Source organism: Esox lucius, chromosome 24 (genome assembly GCF_011004845.1).
Source record: "Esox lucius isolate fEsoLuc1 chromosome 24, fEsoLuc1.pri, whole genome shotgun sequence".
Classification (NCBI taxonomy): domain Eukaryota; kingdom Metazoa; phylum Chordata; class Actinopteri; order Esociformes; family Esocidae; genus Esox; species Esox lucius.
The window spans coordinates 12,032,044-12,053,987 of NC_047592.1; the positions used below are offsets into that span (position 1 = coordinate 12,032,044).

At 40.9% G+C, this 21,944-nt stretch overlaps 1 protein-coding gene across 40 annotated transcripts in view; it reads right to left on the reverse strand.

The window, feature by feature from the left end:
* LOC105020620 (protein tyrosine phosphatase receptor type D) overlaps nucleotides 1–21,944 on the reverse strand; it is a 464,512-nt gene that overhangs the window by 242,610 nt on the left and 199,958 nt on the right. For all 40 annotated transcript variants that reach the window (XM_020043402.3, XM_020043401.3, XM_020043398.3 and 37 more), the window contains exon 8: nucleotides 9,798–9,845. The gene's annotated coding sequence lies outside the window, so the exon portion shown is untranslated. The remainder of the gene's footprint in view (nucleotides 1–9,797; nucleotides 9,846–21,944) is intronic.

Consider the following 21,944-nt stretch of genomic DNA (forward strand, 5'->3'; position numbering starts at 1 on the left):
GACAAGCCAAAACGTAGAAAGAGTGAATAAAAAAAAGAGATTGATCAAAGGTGTTAGAACGTGTTATCAATAAATCGCGAACAGAAGAAGGGAAGAACTCACTGCATAGCCAATCTTCACTTGCTCTGAGGCGTTTTGATTTCTCTTTAATTTTTCAAGGTAGGGGCACCGCCTTAGCAGACATTTCCATCTTGACTTGATAAATCTCACAATCTTATTTTCCTTGCCACTCTGAAGTAATTTATTTTTCATCACTCCGAGCTATATTTTCCAGTTAATATTTCTTTTCTTTTTTTCATACAACATGACACAAGATGCCACAAGGGAAGGTGAGCATTTCAGAACCTTTGCACTCGTTACTCCACACACACAATTCACTCTGCTTTCAGTTGCAAAAATATGTCCTCGGTAAAAACAGACCTATTAAAATAATAAATGTTTTGACACGTCTTTACACATATACTATAATGTAGGTGCTTAAGCGTTTTACTCCAATTATGCATTACAGTTACAGGTCTGTACGATGACCATTTCATGACTGTTAAGAGTCGCATGATCCTTAATTCACATTATTAATTGAAGGTAACAGCTTCAGTGAAACCCATAGCCAATCTAACGATTTGTCTGAGTTAAGAGAGACGCATTTCTCCGAACATACGGCGAGATTAGTGGCACAGAGGATAATAGCCAATCGCCTTTTCGTGGGGTCCGACGCGATACAAGATCCTCGCCGCAGGACTGCTTTCATCGCCTCACACGGTGTTAACGATCTCGTCTTGGCGTTGGGTTTTTCCACTGTGCGGGAAGTGTGGAGTTTCCACAAAATCCTCCGGATACTGGAGTTGATTACACTTGATTGGATGGTCTTATCTTATCAAGGTCTCCCAGGTGGTCTGATCACCACAGCCTGGGTTGGTCCCTCCAGTGTGGGTCTAAATGACAAGCGGCTGGAATGTTGCAAATGGACCAAAACCACCCTGGGAGGGGGGAGGTATCGTCACCGGGGACTTTCTGGTATCATTATTATCTACCAACTTCCTCAGGCCCGGGTGCTCGCAAATCGAACTGAGGTTGTCAGGTAACTGAGTGCACTTCTGACACACGTTGACTGGCACGACTTCCTGGATAAACGGGAAGTATGGAAAAAAAGCAGAATGGCTTGGCACGGTAGCACAAACCAAAGGCTAGCCACGATCTTCATCTTTCCCGAAACTGGAAGGTGTTACTACGACACAGGACTGTAGTCACCGTAGTCAACTGGAGAGGACATCATTGGGGAATGATGGTAGGTTTTAAATGACCACCTCATTAATGACTGGCCTTGCCATTATACTCATTGGTGCCATTTAAATAATCTGCACTTTTAAAATAACCCGTGCCGTTAAAAACTTCATCCCCGGATTTGGTAATATCTCAGACGGCACAACTCGTATATTTATTCAGCGTTTAAGAACCCATGAATGCCGTGTGTCACTGCGTAGCCCTGACCCATTTTCATATACAAGTAGTCCCTTAGTACATTATTGATTTGCCACTTTTTTTGGTCTACTATCAATGGGTTAATTTGGAGTGAAGATTTCACTAATGCTTCAAAAACATTCATTTTGACAGTCTTACATACTCAGTCAGACGAATGATATTTTCCTCGAATGAGGGGTGGCAATCTGCTCTTGGCCATTCAACTCCAACTTTAATTTGGGTTTTAAAATATTTCTCTCTCAGACATTGTTAGGCTATTGTACATTGTTGAAGGGGAAAAGGAGAGACTACCGCTGGCTTTACTTTGATGAGGTGTTATATCTAATATCAAGAGAAGATAAGAGCCTTATTAGGCCCTGAATTCTCGTTAGAAAGAGGGGCTTATCACACAGAGGAGAAGACCAAGGCAAGATGAGGAAGTAATATGACTGGCTTTGGCTTTGCTGCATGTTCTGAAGCTTTGTGGTTGAGGTCAACTTCATTTATAGACATTGATAGGGAGGACTTTTGAGAAGAGCCTCACAGACACTGAGTAAAAGATGCTTTTAGGCCCCTACTTTCATCGAGTTTTACAACATCCAATGGATTACAACATTTTAACTGCCTAAAAACTCAATCATTAGATATTTGCACTAGTCAAGTGCCCTTTGCAACTCTCTTGGTTAGTTTATTACAAACGATGTATATTCCTCTGTTTTTATCAACTGTCTTTGAGGTTAAGCTTCAGGATTTTTTCTTTAAGGAATGTTTTGGTCTAATGTGTTTGTTGGTTTAGGTTTTGTTGGTTTTGCCCACATTTCTTGAAATTAAATATCCTAAAAATAGTTGTGGAGTATATTGCAATATTTCCATGGTTTCCTCATCTAATGTAACAAAGAACAATGGAAAATCATAAAATATGGATTTTCTCCACACACATTAGTTTACTGTTGTAAACACTCAATTTCATGTATAATGTATGAAGCAGTGACACATGCATGCACAATGTGGATCAGGGGAAAGTACTGCTCAAGGCTAAAGCGCCCCCAGAGTTTTAAGTACGAAGCAAAATGTATTGTAAGGACAGAACGGTTGGCACCAAGTGCTAAATCTTATTTTTTAAACACCTTTTATTAACTTTATGTTTGAAGACTTGTATCAAGTGTATGCTCTTGCAGACAAACACATTGTGGAGACCTGAAAACCAGAAGTGCCTGTAACTATGTCTTTTCCCTAACCTTATCGTTAACCTTATGCTAACATTAATCACAATAACCTAACTTTTATGCCTAAAATTAATCTAACCATATTGCCTAATCTTAAACATAAAATTTAACATAAAATTAACCGTAAACCTAAACCCTAACTTGGAAATCGCATTGTTGTTAGTCGGGTGCTCAAATACCAAGTGAGGGGTTAAACAATTGAAAGGTTTCAACATCTCTGTAGAGAATTTGGGTACCGACGTGTACACAGACCTGGATCATATGCAAGCACGCGCACACACACGCATCTTTCATGCCTAAACTTAACCAAACTGGTATTGCCTAGAACAAAAAAATTCTAGCGCAATGTACATTTTTACCTAAAACCTAACCCATGAGTCATTAATCTCATTTCACCTATTGAGGACCTGCATTTTTTATGACACACAAACTACAATAAAACAGTGGTTTGTAATAAATGCTTTAAGCTGAAGTTGGATGAGTCCGCACCTCAATTTATGTTGAGCCACTAACAGACAGTCAATAAGTGAACATTCTGCTTAAACAAGTCAGAAAACACCTTTGGCACCAGCACTATACATCCCATTGATTTCTCTTCAGGCTCAATGTAGGTTTTGCTGCATTTAGACGCTTAATTCCCCCTCAAGTAAAGTCATTACAAATGTTTAATTAAGTAATCACTGCAGTGTAATCTCAATAATTCAGTATCTGAATGTGGTCCAAACTGGCATCCTCGTGCCTTTCACTTCCATTTATTGTAAAAAAAAAAAATAGAAAAAAAGAAGAAAAAGGAGCGAGTGTTTATTTTTCTATAGCCAGTAATGTTGAGGAAGAAAACAGTAAGGGAATGGCTCACTGAGCCAGAAACAGTAAGAGAACTTCCCACAGTGAATGAAACAGGAACAGAAATGCCCACAGAGGCTAAAACAGGAAGAGAACTGCCCACAGTGACTGAAACAGAAAGACAACTGCCCACAGCGCCAGAAACAGTGAGACAACTGCCCACAGTGACTGAAACAGAAAGAAAACTGCCCACAGTGTCCTCTTTTGATGAGAGTATGGTTGGTATGATCTGGTGGAGTTCTTTATTTAATACCTGGCCTTGTGTCAGGAGTTTGCGATAAGAATGTTGCAATTGCACAAGTACACTGCAAAGTGTCTTAGATTACTGTACCACACGCAGCCTCAGCACAAGGCATACAAAGGCTAAGTGTAAGAGGCGATTTGAACTTTCTGTCAGTTAGCATAAGAAGTCACACACAGTGGGGTGTCATGGCTGCCACTGGAGGACAACTCTCAAATAAATGGTTGGAGTTTCTCGTCCCAAAGATAAGTGCATGAGGGTGTAATTTCAAACAACAGCAGTTTTTCTACAGTCATATCCTAAGCGAGATCCATTCTTTCTGGGGTAAATGGCAAGAAATTAAACTGATGTGCTCAAATGCTATGCATCACACTTCAAGGTAGTGAGAGTTAAGAAATATGTTTTAGTCACTCAGTGCAATTTATACAGGACACCCTGTATGTCAAATCCACAGTATACTCACAAAACCCAAAATCAAAGTACACCGTAGATTATTCCTTTTGTTTATTACTTTCCTTTACATTCATCTCTGAGGGCCAAAAATTAATTTAGTTCCAAAAAAAGTTAATCATGGACATTGCTAATGACGGAATTCAGAATCACTTGTTGGTTATTTCTCATTGTGTTTGAGGCCATGGCTGGAGGCGATATCAGAAATGTAAATCAGAACGTGTATCAGAAGGCAAAGCCGACAATTACACAGACCACACTGAAAATCCTTCGTCAGTTCACAATGCAATGACTCAAATAATACTAGCCGATATCTAAATGAGAAAACAGTAGTCATATAGCAGATAAACGAAGGCAATTATAATCGCTGCTCTGTTCAGAATATTTGGGAGAGAAATAAAAATAATTTCATTCTGCAGCAGGAGATAATTAACTTTTGACAGTTTTCCGAGTGAACGAGCCAAAATCAATTTCCTTCAGAGTTAGGGGATTGTGATGGCAGGTGGAGGAATGAGGGGACCCCATGGTAAGCAAGGCAATCCTATTACAGAAGTTGCTGATGTAGGCCTAAACAGACATACTGTACTTATCATGTATGAGTCAACTTACATGCTAATTACAGTATTATAATAAACGGGAACACAGCAGCAGGTGACCTTAAGAAAAACCTGCTAATAGAACAAAAGTGTGTGAGAATAAAAGGAAATCAATAAATCTCTGGCGCTTCTCTGAAGAGAGACCGTGGCAGCAGACAACACATTGGCATTCTACAATGCCCTCCGATACATCTCATACATAATCCCAATGCTCACTGGAGTCTGAGATGCTGGTTATCAGTCATTTGGAGTTCTGAGTCCCAAACATTGAAGTCATTTCCTGATGCCTGCCTGGCCTCCTCGTCAGAAGGAGGCTTTGGCTTAGATCACCGCACGAAACATGTCACTGAAATATTTGAAATACATAACAATCCGGGTTCAATTTGAAACGCTGTCTCAGGATAGCATACACTATATCGACAAAACTAGTTGGAAGTATAATTATTAATATATTATCTTACTATAACATTGTATTTCTTGAAACCAAATCCTATATATATATATATGTATATATATATATATATATATAAGATTTAGTAAAACAGCTGTTTGGAGATCATTTTGGACTCTCCCCTTTTCGGCATTCACTTTAAAGACGTTAATCAAAGTCATAACATGGTTCAACTTTGATAAGCTGCAGGCAATAATTCTCCCATTAAACACGCTTGTACATGCACACGCTCAGGTGAAATGAAGAAGAGCTGATTGCGTACGGTGATCATACTGATTACATTTTAAATGGAAAACACATTCCTCATTAGATGATAATCTGGTCTTGACGTGGCAGTAAGATGAGGCATGCAAATAGGGGGATGGGACATTTGCACGTTCCCAGGTTACTGCTCACTTCAATATTCCGAAAGCATAAGCATCACACGAACGGATCATGTTTAGAACTGTTCTATAATCCATATCTCTGCTGAGCGTTTCCCACATAGATTAGCATCCACGGGGTCCATTATAGTTCACAGACTGACTATTTTCCACAAAGACTCTCTCGACCTGCCTATGCAGTATTAGGCGTTGCAGCAGAAAAAACAACAACATGCGTTGTCATTTCAGAAAGTACTAGACACCAATCTTCTGGATGTCACATTGAAAATAACGGCCAACGCAAGGGGAGCTCATCCTGCTCATACGTCAGTACCCCAACAGCAAGATAAGAAACCCAGTTGTCTGTTCGGTTTAGTCCAAGGTCCTGCGTTGAACGGACAAGTCATAGGACGATTCCAGCCCACACGGAGACCAAACTTCTGAGCAGAATCCATGAATATAAAAACCATCAAACCAATAGTCGTGCCTCGTTCGTCACAATCAAACCATGGGAAAGCCCAAAATCACAAATCAAACGTGCAAATGTGAACAAAAGCTATTTCTGAATGTTAGCTTGTGTTCTTGTTCGTTGGCATCTGTGGTGTAAGCGTGGATAAACTCCTCCATAAACATTAGCATTTATCACTTTCTGAACGCTCCGGTTTTCATGATTAAGTGTCCCATATAACGGTCCCGAAGATGTCCAACTGGGCCGTGTATCAGGAATAAAGGTGCATTTGAGAACTCTGTTCTAGGTGGTACAAGGGCTCAACAGTATCTATTCAACATGTGGTGCAATGGTATAAAACAATTGGTACACCCGGCCCTCATTACGCATCTGTTTGTGTATTTGCTTGGCGGTTTCCCTCTGAACGGCTTGTCAATGTTTGATGACACGATCATTGACTGTAGGAAGAGTTTAGCATTCTTAGCCATTTGCTCCCTTACTGCGAGCAGAATTACTAATGACCCAGACTCAGAGTAAGCCCAAGAGTATATTTTCCTAGTAAATTCACTAAAAGGAATGTTCCACAGCAACCCTGTATTACAATGCTTGCACATTAAGTTTCCATATAAATGTACCATGAACTCTTAGCATATTAAGGAAACACCTAGATTGTGACACCTTAAGATCATGCTGTGCAATACACAACTTCCTATCAAACGCTAACAGGGTGTGCATTGTTCTATTTTGTCAGAATATTTCATTAGAAGAATGTGCCAGTCAACTAACAGCAGGGGGTGACAGTAAGGATTGTTAAAAGCAACACATTCTGTCTTTTGTGGAATTTGATGGATTGGAGCCAGCTGCTCAGAAGGAATCTCAAGCGAGCTGCGTGGAATCAACGAGGATCGCCGTTCAATCATTTCACAATCCACACGTTCCAACAAAAATTCCCAAGCGACATTGTGTTTTGTGTGGTAGCACTTATAGTCCACACAGTGTGTCACCGTCTACAGTTGAAGCGCTCGACAGTAGGAGGGCAATGTGTAAATTGACATGTTATAAGGCCGTGTCCTGTTAAAGTGACGCTAGTCTCCCCTTGGGCCAGTTGAGATCTTTGCCTCTTTGTTGATGGAAGAGGTAGCTGACAGCCCTCAGATGCTCGTTCTCTTAAAGGCAAAAAGTAAAAGCGCTTTCAAAGCGGAGAGAGCGAGGATGAGGCGTTAGCTGTGGCGGTCCTTGAAATGGGCTCAGTCTTTTTCTATCTCCCAGACGTATCACATTCTGCATGTTCCTTGAAAGAGATGCAATGGGTATTTGGACCATCATCAGTCACTGCTGTATCAATAACATACGCTGAGAGCAATAGGAAAAACCAATGGCGGGACACCAAGAAAGAAATCTAGCATTTTCCTGTGAGACATAAATCAAAAGCAGGTGCCTTGTGCCTCTTTACATGCCAGGGGAGACTATTATTTTACACACTCCTATTCAAGTGATCAGAGGACTGGGGCTTCTGTGGACAGCATATATATATATAGTTCCTGGAATTTATTTACAATTCAGGGGAAAAAGGTTAAAAGTCCACACTTTTTCAAAATGGCCATTGCTAATACAAAATGTTAAAAATTAAATAGCAATAATCAAGGAATTATACATGATTAAATTGACAGTTGATTAAATCATATCACGGGGTTATTGATGAAATACCCAAAGATTTCATGAGAGATAAGATGATAATGGACTTATTATCAGAACACATATACATACTATCCCTTTAAGTCATCTTCCGGTTGTTTTTGGATTGGCCACAACATCAAGGTACCAGAGTGACAAGAGACTGCTGCATTCAACATCTTGCAAATTGGCCTTCTTTTTAAAAGCTCATTAGCTGATCCATACAAATGAGCATGGACTCAATAGCCATGCACATCCGTCAGACGTTGTCTCGTGCAAACACCAGTCTCAAGCTCCACTTCAGGATTGCCTTTTCACAGGGGGGTGATTTTTGCCGGACGCATTCAGAATTGTAATCCAGATTGTGTCTTGGTGTCGCTGCAAACAACATTTCAGAGCAGGGGAGGTGGGGGGTGGGGGGGGGGGTTGAGGAGAGGGGGTGGGACTAAAAGAGAAAATGTTCATATTTCATCGTAATGGTCCTTTGATGTGAAGTGAAAATAAGCCCATTTGCTACAATGTGTCAATATCACTATGTGACAGTAGTGAAATGTGCTGTACCAAATGGGCAGGCTGCAGAGGGGTCATTTGTCAGGGGCGGATCGCGGTGAGCAAGCACGGTCGGCTAACATTTAGATGCAGACAGATTCGAAGGAGCGAAATGTGTCAAATGGAGGCTATGGGGGTTGTGTGTAGATCCTCACACCAGAGGGGGTTTGTTGGTGGGGAGGGGTGTTGAATGAATGAGTGAGCATCCACATTTTTACGCTCTTCATGAAATACACATTTGGAGGCTGATTATGTTGTGCTTTGCCTGCTACGCTGCATAAATAGTGAAGGGGTCAATTGCGGAGCCCGGTGAAGGGGACCATTAGAAGGGCACTGTGCTGTGAAATGAGATGGAACAGAAAGACTTACTTTGGTAATACACTATGAGATAACGGGGGAAGATTACATGAAGTGCCGGAAATGGTCTGATATCATTTTTTCATATGCAGAGGCCCGTCTAAAATGATTGGGAACCTTGATGAAGACAAAACAAAACTATTATCGAATAAATAACACGGATACTGCAATGTATTGCGTGCACCAAAAAGTGTGAAAGATCGAGATGAGCTGAAGTAACATTTGATAATCTGTTTCGCAGATCCACAGCACCCTCAAGAGTTAAAACACAATGTGTGAAAAGTAAAACTGAGTCTTGCCTCCAATCTTCCCAGGTCCTTGATATCTTTTATCTGTGCTTCTCTACTGTCCTCTTATTATTGATTTTGTGATCAATTAAGATTGTTTTTGTGGATTTATGCCTGAGGTTATTGTCTTGCTAGAAGTAGTTGGGCTAAAATCCTAGTGTTCATGATAAAGTTCACCGTACAATTGGCCCCAGGACAGTTGGTAGCAAAAGAGCCCCAACACAACAAAAATCTGCTGTCATATATCACAGTAGGAAAGAGGTATATTTCTGCAGTTTTTTTGCATTGCTATGGTACTCACAAAGGTATGGTTCAGTCACATCAATATTGTCACATTATACCTTTTGAAATGACTAGTCCCTAAAATATAATTCATATCTTTATTATAAAAAAAAGTGTACCCAAAATATCACTGTCTTCACACCTTTGTTCACTTCAAAAGTAAATAAGTAGGTCCACAGCACCACATTTTTGTCATGGCTAAATCACAACTCCAAATGGTATTCATCATTGTAACATCATATACCTATGCAATCACTTCCCTGAAAAGAAGACAATTCCAATTTAAAGATTCAGGTGGACATTTTGGTGGACAAGTTTAGCGTGTCTCACATCTCACTACTGTAAATATTTGGGCTTCGCAAAAGTGCGCTGCTTCAAAGGCATGTCACTGTGGCATTTTCGGTAAGAGTTGCCATCCCAGTAAATACAGTGATTTGCACTGTGATGGATAACTACAGCCCTCCTTGTGTATAGGAGATAGAAACGGCACCTATAAAATAACCCAACCCATCCTTTAAATGAATCAGAGACTGATAGACCAACGTCCTAGAGATATAAAGCATGGAAGCCTACCTTGAGGTTGAAGGTGTGAAAGTCATGGAACATTCTCTCTCCTGAGACCTGTGTGACAATGAAGAGGATGAGACGTCAGTCATGATTAAGAAAGCCCACAATTACAGAGCGGCACCAGCGACAATGATTGATCAACAAAGAACTCCCCTTAATGAAGAATAAAGCACTTGAGGGCTTTGGAGATCAAACTGGAAAATGTAACTAGAACTTCAGTATGAGGTACCAGATGCTTCACCCAGGTTGTGATAATATGTTGATAATGTGTTAGATCAGGGTTTTTAAAATGTGGGTCCCTGGACACCAGGGGGCCTTCTGGGAACCGCCAATGGGTCTCTGAAAAAATCAAATGTCCCTTCTACAATTTATCAACCTAATAAAATATTGTATGTTGGCAATAAGCCATTGTGCATATACTATCCATCCCTACTGTCATTCATGTTTTTCCTCTCCATTCATTGATTTGATGTTTTCATTCATGCAAATTTTTGCTTTTTATTTCAGTTGTGTACATTGAGAGTTCAAGCGCTGGTCTACTGCGCTTAATGCTTTTAAACCATTATGAACTAGACAACACTGAATGGCCAGCCGTTGGGGTCACCTCTTTGCTTTAAAAACAGTACAATAATCCAAATGAAATGTGTGGGACAGTGACACGAAAGCTTACTATATGGACACAGGCTTTGTTCATAAGCAAGCAACAGCAACCTACACTCACCTAAAGGATTATTAGGAACACCATACTAATACTGTGTTTGACCCCCTTTCGCCTTCAGAACTGCCTTAATTCTTTGTGGCATTGATTCAACAAGGTGCTGAAAGTATTCTTTAGAAATGTTGGCCCATATTGATAGGATAGCATCTTGCAGTTGATGGAGATTTGTGGGATGCACATCCAGGGCACGAAGCTCCCGTTCCACCACATCCCAAAGATGCTCTATTGGGTTGAGATCTGGTGACTGTGGGGGCCATTTCAGTACAGTGAACTCATTGTCATGCTCAAGAAACCAATTTGAAATGATTCGAGCTTTGTGACATGGTGCATTATCCTGCTGGAAGTAGCCATCAGAGGATGGGTACATGGTGGTCATAAAGGGATGGACATGGTCAGAAACAATGCTCAGGTAGGCCGTGGCATTTAAACGATGCCCAATTGGCACTAAGGGGCCTAAAGTGTGCCAAGAAAACATCCCCCACACCATTACACCACCACTACCAGCCTGCACAGTGGTAACAAGGCATGATGGATCCATGTTCTCATTCTGTTTACGCCAAATTCTGACTCTACCATCTGAATGTCTCAACAGAAATTGAGACTCATCAGACCAGGCAACATTCTTCCAGTCTTCAACTGTCCAATTTTGGTGAGCTCGTGCAAATTGTAGCCTCTTTTGCTGTTGTAGCCCATCTGCTCAAGGTTGTGCATGTTGTGGCTTCACAAATGCTTTGCTGCATACCTCGGTTGTAACGAGTGGTTATTTCAGTCAAAGTTGCTCTTCTATCAGCTTGAATCAGTCGGCCCATTCTCCTCTGACCTCTAGCATCAACAAGGCATTTTCGCCCACAGGACTGCCGCATACTGGATGTTTTTCCCTTTTCACACCATTCTTTGTAAACCCTAGAAATGGTTGTGTGTGAAAATCCCAGTAACTGAGCAGATTGTGAAATACTCAGACCGGCCCGTCTGGCACCAACAACCATGCCATGCTAAAATTGCTTAAATAACCTTTCTTTCCCATTCTGACATTCAGTTTGGAGTTCAGGAGATTGTCTTGACCAGGACCACACCCCTAAATGCATTGAAGCAACTGCCATGTGATTGGTTGAATAGATAATTGCATTAATGAGAAATTGAACAGGTGTTCCTAATAATCCTTTAGGTGACTGTATATCACTAGTCATCACACATGCTTCCAATCAGAGGCAACTCTACAGCCATTTCCTGCCAGGCTGGCCCTGTCCGGGGCAATCTGCAGAAGGGGTGAAAGTGTTCCCCTCCACAGACTGGGTCCCCGGTATTTACAATTAAGTCTATGTGCCTTGTGGCCTGGGGTCAGCCTGTTGTGTATGGTGTAATAGATCTCCTCCAGTATCCTGTTCGGTCGTAGGTGTACTTCCCCTAATTTCCTGACTGATTTTAGGATGACTTGGGCCCCATGTCTCAGACCCAGGACTACAGGCCAACAGTTTTAACCTGCTAGTTATTTGAACAGTTCAGTATAAAATTCTGAACAATGTGGTCGACCCAGTCAAATGAATCCAGACAAACAAAGTGGTACAGCCAGACAAATGAACACAGATAATCAATGTGGTCCACCCATAATGATGAACCTGGCTCTGGCTATGTTCTGACCTTTCTAGGAACTCTTTCCTAGCCACTCCTTCAACATCATAAACTCTTTCAGGTTATACCTGTATAACCACTTTGTGAGAGCTCATGTAAAAAGGCCTTTGAAAAGTATATACATGTTTTGATAGTTTGATTATTGTACATGAAAAACAATCATGATGTAATTGGGAAGAACTATGACATTTTAAATGTATAATGCAAACTTTTTGTCAGTTGTGTACTGTTTGGTGGGATATTATTTTATACTCTTTAGGCCAGCTACCATGCATATATGTATGTGTGTATATACAGTGGATATAAAAAGTCTACACACCCCTGTTAAAATGCCAGGTTTTTGTGATGTAAAAGAATGAGACAAATATAAATAATGTCAGAACTTTTTCCACTTTTAATGTGACCTATAATGTGAAATATTCAATTAAAAAAAAAAAAAAAGAAATATTTGAGGGGGAAAAATAAAAACCTTAAAATAATCTGGTTGCATAAGTGTGCACACCCTCTTATAACTGGGGATGTGGCTGTGTTCCGAATTAACCAATCACATTCAAACTCATATTAAATAGAAGTCATTACACACCTGCCATCATTTAAAGTAACTCTGATTAATCACAAAGAAGGTTCAGCGGTTCTAGTAGGATGTTCCTGACATTGTCTTAGTTGCATCTCAGAGCAAAAGCCATGGTCCGCAGAGAGCTTCCAAAGCATCAGAGGGATCTCATTGTTGAAAGAAATTTGAAAATGACCTCCACGTGCTAAAAACTGTGCTTTACAGATATGTTGACCTGAATAGCTTTAACTCCCTGAGCCTTCAAACTCTCCGGTTCAGTACACACAACCACAATCATGGGGAAGACAGCTGACTTGACAGTTGTCCAGAAGACACTCAATGACACACTCCACAAGGAGCGCAATCATCACAGTACAACACCAACTCAAACTTCAGGGATATCCATCTGTCCATTTAGGAAGCATAAGCGATTGTGAATCAGTGTCAATCGTTTTGGTGCAAATGAAAGTGAGGTGCACTGGAGAGGCAACAGCAAGACAACCCCCCAAAAAAGGGAATGGTCTTGCAGGTGGTGGCAACAGACAATTGCTCTCTCCTTATCTTTCCTGACTAACTCTTCTCTAGTTTCGCGTTCTGCTAGTTTCCTTGTCACCCCTTGTAGCATGAGGCGGAACCAGCAGCCCATTCAGGTTGCACAGGTAGTCCAGCTGCTCCATGATGGCACATCTATACGTGCCATCACAAAAGGGTTGCTGTGTCTCCCAGTACAGTCTCAAGAGCATGGAGGAGATACCAGGAGACAGGCCGTTACATGAGGAGAGTTGGGCAGGGCTGTGGAAGGGCATCAACCGAGCAGCAGGACCGGTATCTGCTCCTTTGTGGGGAGGAACAGGAGGAGCACTGCCAGAGCCCTACAAAATGACCTCCAGCGGGCTGCTGGTGTGCATGTTTCAGACCAATATGTCAGAAACAGACTCAATGAGGGCCCAATGTCCCTCAATGGCATTTGCCAGAGAATTAGCAGGTCTACCATTGGCACCCCGTTCACTTCACAGATGAGAGCAGGTTCACACTGAGCACGTGACAGACGTGAGAGTCTGGAGATGCCGCGGAGAATGTTATGCTGCCTGCAACATCATCTAGCATGACCGGTTTGGTGGTGGATCAGTGATGGTCTGGGGAGGCGTGTCCTTGGAGGGTCGCACAGACCTCCACATGCTAGTCAAGGGTACTCTGACTGCTGTTAGGTACCGGGATGAAATCTTCGGACCTATTGGCAGACCTTATGCTGGTGCAGTGGGCCCTGGGTTGCTCCTGGTGCAGGACAATGCCCAGCCTCATGTGGCCAGAGTGTGTAGGCAGTTCCTGGATGACGAAGGCATTGATAACATTGACTGGCCTCAATGCCATATATTTATATATACAGTGGGGAGAACAAGTATTTGATGCACTGCCGATTTTGCAGGTTTTCCCACTTACAAAGCATGTAGAAGTCTGTACATTTTATCATAGGTACTCTTCAACTGTGATTGACGGAATCTCAAACGAAAATCCAGAAAATCACATTGTATGATTTTTAAGTAATTAATTTGCATATTTATTAGGAAAGTGGGTATTCTGATCGTATCATTATGTCTATGCACATTTTCCAAATCCAAACCATATAAACTTCAATGCTCATTGGATTTAATAATTTGAAAAGTCAAAAACTGTAAAATGCCTTTCAGACGGATGCAACACTCTTGAAATAGCTAAACTATTGATGTGTGGCCACCAGACAATGAAATGTTTTGCGAATAGTGAACTGGCGTGCAAAAAATGCATGGAGAAGAAAATACGCAAATGAATTGCAACTTGAGAAGAATTAAACGGGAAGCTACAAGAAACCCATTATCCGCCAGCGCCACCATATTCCAGAACTGCAACCTACCTGGTGTGTCCAGAAGTACAAGGTGTCAAGTGCTCAGAGACATTGCCAAGGTCAAGAAGGCTGAAAAAAAGACCACCACTGAATAAGATTCACAAGTTCAATCGTATAAATTGGGCTAAGAAATACCTGAAGACAGATTTCTCAAAGCTTTTATGGAAAGATGATATGAAAGTGACTCTTGATGGACCAGATGGATTGGCCCGTGGCTGGATCACTAACGGACATGACACCACTTTGAGTCAGGCACAATGCAAGGTGGAGGAGGGATACTGGTATGGGCTGCTATCATTAAGGATGAGGTAGTTGGACCTTTTTGTGTTGAAGATGAACTGAAACTCCACTCCCAAACCTACTGGCAGTTTCTGGAAGATACTTTCTTCAAGCAGTGGTACAGGAAGAAGTCCTCAGCATTCTAGAAGGCCATGATCTTTATGCAGGACAATGCTCCTTCACATGCATCCAAGTACTCCACAGTTGGCTAGCAAGCAAGGTCCTCGAAGATGCCCCGAATAATAACCTGGCCCCCTTCCTCACCTTAAATCCTATTGAGAATTTGTGGGCCCTTCTCAAACATCAGATTTACAGTCTGGGAAGACAATACACCTCTTACAGCATTTGGGAGGCTGTAGTTGCTGCTTCACCGAAAGTTTATTGTGAACAGATCAAGAAACTGACTCCATGGATGGAAGGCTCATGGCAGTTATTGAAAAGAAGGGTGGCTATTTTGGTCATTGAATATATTTAAAAAGACAAATTAATTAATAGTCATTTTGTTTTACTTATTTGTTACTCTTAAAAAAATTTGAACAAATAGTTGGGAGAAATTATTCTTGTAATTTAGTTGTCTAATAATTCTGCACACCACTTGTTGCCTAATAATTGTGCACACATATATTCCCCTGAGAAAACATTTGTTAAACATTAAGGTTTGAGGTTCAATGATATTTTGGAATGACATAAAGCATTGGGATTGTTCAACTATAAACTAAATCTTTAGAAATATAACATAATAATATAATATATTAATAATTGTGCATGCAGTGTGTCACACACACACACACACACACACACACATACAGTGTTTGCTTTAGTGTTTGCTTTTCTTCATTGCAATACATAGAATAGATCAAAGATTTGGATCTAATCAACGTCCAACGGGTGTCTTTTTTCACTTGCAATATTGAGTCTGTGAGCCAGAGTGCATCAGAGTATAGTTATTTTTACAGAAAACCACAAATGTCTTTCAGCCTAGTGCTTTTCAGATCAGAGCGCACACATGAATAGGCAAGGAAGAAAATAAGCAGTGGGTAGACTTCATTGTCTCATTCAATGTGTAGTAATACAGTATAGTAACCGAAAATATGGCCTTTCAGGTTGAAGAGAAAACACAAAAACTATCCACACAACAACCTGTTCAGCATTGGTATGCCCAGGCTAACACTAGAAACTAGCATTGAAGATGATACACATTTGATCAAGCTTGATTGATTCTCCTTTTCAGTCCTGTTTGAAAACTGTATAAACTCAAAGGTCCATCAAATAATAAAGAATAAGTTGGACATTCAAGTATGACTTTGCTTAGAACTTCACAGGTAAACACAGAAAGTAAAATCAGGTCTGGAAGGGAAATATCAGATGCCAATCTACATAAATTCAGTAGTCCATTTAGCCCCTAATACCCTGAAACACCTAGTGTGACACATCCTGGCTAATCAGATGGAGGTGCATGTTTCTGCTGGTTTCAATTCCATCAAGTACAAAAGGTTGAATGAGGCCTTTGCCAAAAACAGATGGACCCTTCAAGATATCTGACTGGAGCATAGAAACTGAACTGTATAAAACAAATGACCATCAGTCATCCTGGGGGAGGGCAAAGTAGTGAAAAACCATCTTTGAGATCTGGGATAGTTCATTTAATATGTCAAAGAGAGAGAAACAGACTAGACTGCCAAGTGAAGCCTTGGTTTTGGATGGTGCAGTACATTAACTAATAGTGGATGCCAATATAGTTGTAGATACATATTTTCTTTCCAAATCTGGGCAAAAACTAACAAGCCTGAAGCAGAAAATGTAACAATGACCAAATTCTCCTCTTCCCTGTTGCACATGCCATATAATATCACTTAGCTGAAGGGCTGTGTTTGAATGTTGAACCGCTTACAGCGCATTGACAAGGTTAGTACTTATTGCTGTGTCCTTCAGACTGAACATTTCTAGTCGTGGGTGCATTTGTACTCATCTACCTTACCTTACAACTTACCTACACAATGTCAGCATCAACGTAATGAGAGGCATCCGCACAAACTGCAGGAAGCAAAGCTTCAGCTTGCTAGGAAGCTTTGACCAATCAATGGTTGAAAGGACATTGATGGTCTCCGGAATAATTGCCTGTGACCTTGAGGCTTTCAACCTACCATCTTCCGAGGCTTTTGTTGGGCTCCTAACTTATTGTTGGTATTCAATATAAACATTTTGCTGCAGTTACTGTCTTGAAACCCAGGCACGCCATTATGTGTGGTAAACACCCTCCGGAATCCTCATCCAGCCACTCCGATTATCACAGAGAGAAGGAGCCACTGACCATTCTCAAAGTCATCCGATGTCTATTCATGTTTTCCTGGATTATGTTGAGTACCGTTCTTCTTGCTTTGTGAATCCTTCCTCCATTGTCCCTAAAACCACCTCTGCTCCCGGATAAGATAATCGTACATAGATACATCCTGGACTTGCTGGGTTGTTGGTGCTTTTTCCCTTTTCTTGAGCATACCAGACCCTTCTGTGCTGTAGTTGTAGATGAAAGTCCCCATCTTCCCTAGCTTTTCCTTGACTGTTCCACAAACCCCCTGTAATGACCTACTCCCAGCTCTTGGTCACTACATATGTTTGCACCCACATATCTTTTTTTCTCTGGCAAATGTTCTTAACTGGACGGCCTAAATGCACACCACACTTTATGTTTCTGTGCTTGTGTTAGCTTCCTCAGATATATGGGTACTGATATTCGCCAAACTTTAGTTTAGCACGAGTTGCTGCACTTCATTTGTCAGGCTTGAATGACTTCTAGAGAAGTACTGAACAATTTCAGACCCTGCTCTCGCTCCTTTAAGCAATCTTTCTTCCCTTGCTTTGCTTTCAACTTCTCATAGATGCTACTTCGTTACAACCACAGTTTAAAAAAAAACAATAATAATGGAATGGAACTTCATACTGACTGCTGCTGATTACTTGTTTGTAATCTTTGTCCTTCACAGTTCTGTAGCTTCTGCCGCAGCTCTCACAGACAAACAGGCTGTTTTTTTTTATAGCCTGGGTGTCCAACATACAATTTAAATGTTGGATTCTGCTGACACACATACCTAACTCATACCAACCATAAACGGGATGCCTGTTCTACTGTCAGCTGTCTTTCCAAGCGGTCGCATGGTATTTCAGTTGTTGCCTGCTGTTATGTTAAAAGCAGTCGCTAGAAAAATACAGTTAAAATATTTCTGAATTCAAAGTGCATTATGTTTATATCCACAGTGCCCATGTTTGTATACAGTAGATTTGATTGCAGCTTTACATATAATAACTCGATTGCAACAAATGTCCTTTCACTGGCAGAAATCAAGTCAACTGCTACCCTCCTTTCAATGGAAAGGTCATTTGAAGTGATCTACTGTATTCTCGGTTCTTTGTCAGATACAGAGTCCTGTAGCATCCACTGGTGGGTGGCGTGGAAAGGCACGCTATGTATGTACTATACTACAGCAGACTAAGCTGCCCTGGTGAAACGGGTTGCCCTTCAGTGCAATCTCCCTCCCCGTCCAAACATCAAGATAACAGCACCCAAGGTAATGGAAGTGGGAGAATCAAACATCCCAAGGGGAGGTACTGTACTCTCAGGCCAGACGTCTCAGAGAGCACAATGTAGTCTATAAGCGCTGTGAAATAAAGCATGCAGCTCAAAGTTATGTTAGTATTCATATTTCTTCTGTCCATGAAGTTACTCAACAATCATATACATTTATAACAGGCCTAGCCGATAAGGAATACATCATTGGATCCTAATGTTATGCTAATGTTTTGCACATGAGAGGGTGTGCTACGGTAGACGATATTGACAAAGCTACTGTAGAAATATTGTTTAGCACCTTGCATGTTAGCACCTTGAGAAATATGACTTAGGTAGGCTGAGAATGATTAAATCCCAAGCCATCGGCCCACCCATTGTTTGAGGAACAATGGTCCAATATAGCTACAGCAGTCAGTAAAAGCTGTATGCTGGAAACAGGTGTGGTACTGTATGACTGAAGTAGGCATTGTGAATCCTCTCATGTGCATTTCCTTTCTTTCTCAGCTTCCAATCCATAATTGCCACTGTTTTTCCTCAAACAAACGATGCGTTTGATCGATGGGAATCCTCTTGTCGTTTTCATGTCATTCTTAGCTGAAACACCTAACGCCATTCCAGCCGTCCACTCAGCCATCCATTCTCATCTTACGTGGCAGTACCAAATACTTCTATTCATACCTCAAAACATAAAAACTACCCACTAAACTTAACCTCACCTAACTTGTCCTTGTTCAGTTTTTGGTCTCCATAGTAACCATCCCATCAAATTCATTCAAGCTGGAGTGCCAGGGAGGTAAGGACACTTGTCGTCTAAGTGTTCTCAAAGTGGTCTAATTTTATATTGATTCTGAGAATGGCAAAAGCCTAACATAATTACAGTTGATTAGATAACTACTGAGGTACTTTTGCGGTAGGAGGTCAGGACAATGATACCCTGATGTAAGCATGTGGCTAGAGATTCAAAAGTTTAAATTAACTTCTTCAACTTCAAGTTGAAAATCAAGTTGTTCATATACACGAGATAACAGGCGTGTTGACCTAATATTGTATCTTAAGATGGTCAGGTTAAAACAGTGCTTTAGCCTTTCACATAATTACTTCACACTCAGTATATCATCATGACTCTATTTGGTATATATATAAAGTAACATTTAACATCAGCGTTATTGTAAGCTCTAGTACGTTCATTGGTAATGTGTTGCCCCACAGAAGGCCTGAGGTTGCTGGTACGTAAAAAAATAAATCAATAGCTATGTTTTAATTCAAATGGCAACATATTTTGAAATGTTCCCACCACTGGTACTGTATATACTGTAAATATACAGGTCATGAGTATATTCACTTTGAACTCATAAGGAGAATACATGATATCCTGACAAAATATTATCTATGACGCTTTTTAGCTTTTATGATTCCAATATTTAAGCCCAGAGGAACAACTTCCTCTGCTCTCTGCTCACTTGAATCAATACGAAACGCTCCTAAGATAAATACTGAATCCCAGCTGATCCAAGCAGAGAGATGTATTTCAAGAGACAATCAATTCATCTATAGGCTACGTCAAATGGGCACTATAGGCTATACGCTCCGTCCCAACGGACTGTCCTCTCTGCTGAACCCTGCTAGAATGACTTCCATTTGAAATGTATCATTCATGGTTCATTGTGTGAGCACTGTCTCCAAATGGTTCAGTCCTTCAATCTCTCTTCCTGCTCACAGCAGACGGACGTGTCCTGGAAGATGGCAATGCAATTATTCTGTTTACAAACATACGTCTAACTGTAGTGGACAGCCTCTTAGTAAGCCCAAATGCTTAGCCTGCAACGGCGATGACGGTTGGTTAGGACATGATGATCAGGAATGATGATAATGACTATGATTATGGGATGACGACTATCATGATGCGTGATTGGGTCTTAAAATGATCCTATATTATCAATTGGCTTTGTTAAAACATAGGTTTAACACACACACATTGTGGGATTCAGGCTATTCAGCAAAACATGTCTAAACAGTGCCTACAGGTGAAGTGCCCCGTTTGTATCAGCAGACGTGAAACTATAACTAACACTAAATTATAATTTTGATAATGTTAAACTTGTTATAACATTGCATATAAAACATATCCATTGCAAAACGTCACCAGCCACTGCTTCAAATGTATCTCCTTGAACGGTGGCCTGACGATGATCCATCGTCCAACCTATTGATCCCCAGAATTATAAACTGTAATTCCATTTAAAATGTTGCCTTCACGGTCAACAAGATTGATTGGAAGCCTGAGAGGGTTGTCAGCTTTGAGTCTAATTACTCACAATTTAATAATAATGCAGCCTATTTAGTTCTTTATGGAAAATGATGACCCTTTTGTCCTCTCTATCCTCCCCCTTTTCCTCATGGTTGCTCCCTTTATACCTTCGCACATTTAGAGGGTGCCTGAATCTGCAGCTGAAAAGAATGATTTGATGTTAACAGTAGAATGGGTCTTTGGAGCCTCAGGAGGGAACATTTTGCCAGCGGAGCTGCTTGCTCAGCACTTAGGGCCAGCATGTTTTAAATGCTCTGCTTTCACCCGGAATGGCCCACAAGAGGGACGCGGGGGGGGGGGGGGGGGACTTTGACGTGGGGAACCTGGGGAACGTGCGGCCATTCATCACATTAATGAGTCGCGTCATTTATTTACCCCCCAAAATGGTAGTTTGATCAGAGGTTTCACTCAGCTTGCATGCTTTTTTCCCTCTAATGACAGCTGAAGCTAGCGATTTGTCCTAGAAAAAATGTATACTTGGATAGTTATTATAGAAGAACATGGGTGCATTTGGATCGTGTGAGATTTATGAAAATATTTTTGTTATGATATGACAATCTTGGAAAACTACCATAACTCACTGTTATTTTTTTTTATTGATTTATTTATTTTATTGATTTATTGATGTTTTATTGATGTTACATTAGGTAACATATACAGTATTCGTAAAGCATGTGCCCAGGAACAGAGTAAGCTATCTGTCTGTAAGTACTTTTTTAGGCCATGTCTTGTGTCAGACCACTGCGGAAAAGGCCAGATTAAAATTGAGGGAAGATATTAAAGCAGGGAAAACATTTTACCTGGGAACCCAAATCTGCACTATTACCATTTTGGGGGGCGAGCAGTAGGAAGATGGACTGATAAATCTTGGGCAAGGTGGAATAGATGAATCCAAAAGGTATTTACCCATTCTAATTGGAAATGTCTGTCACACTGTAGAAGGCCTAAGTCATTATCCATCTACCTTGATCAGGCAGCAGGTATTTTCTGGAGGGTGATATGCTATATATCAGTCACATCTTTAGATTCATTCAGGCAATATATATATATATATATTATTTGCCTGGGATGTTCAGATGTTCAACAAATCAAGTGTGTTGTGTAATTGACTGAGGTCAGCTTGTTCACTGCATACTATTTGTCAGGGCTACCCAACCCTGTTCTTGAGGTTACCATCCTGTAGGTTCTCTCTCCAAGTATAATTGAGCACATATGATTC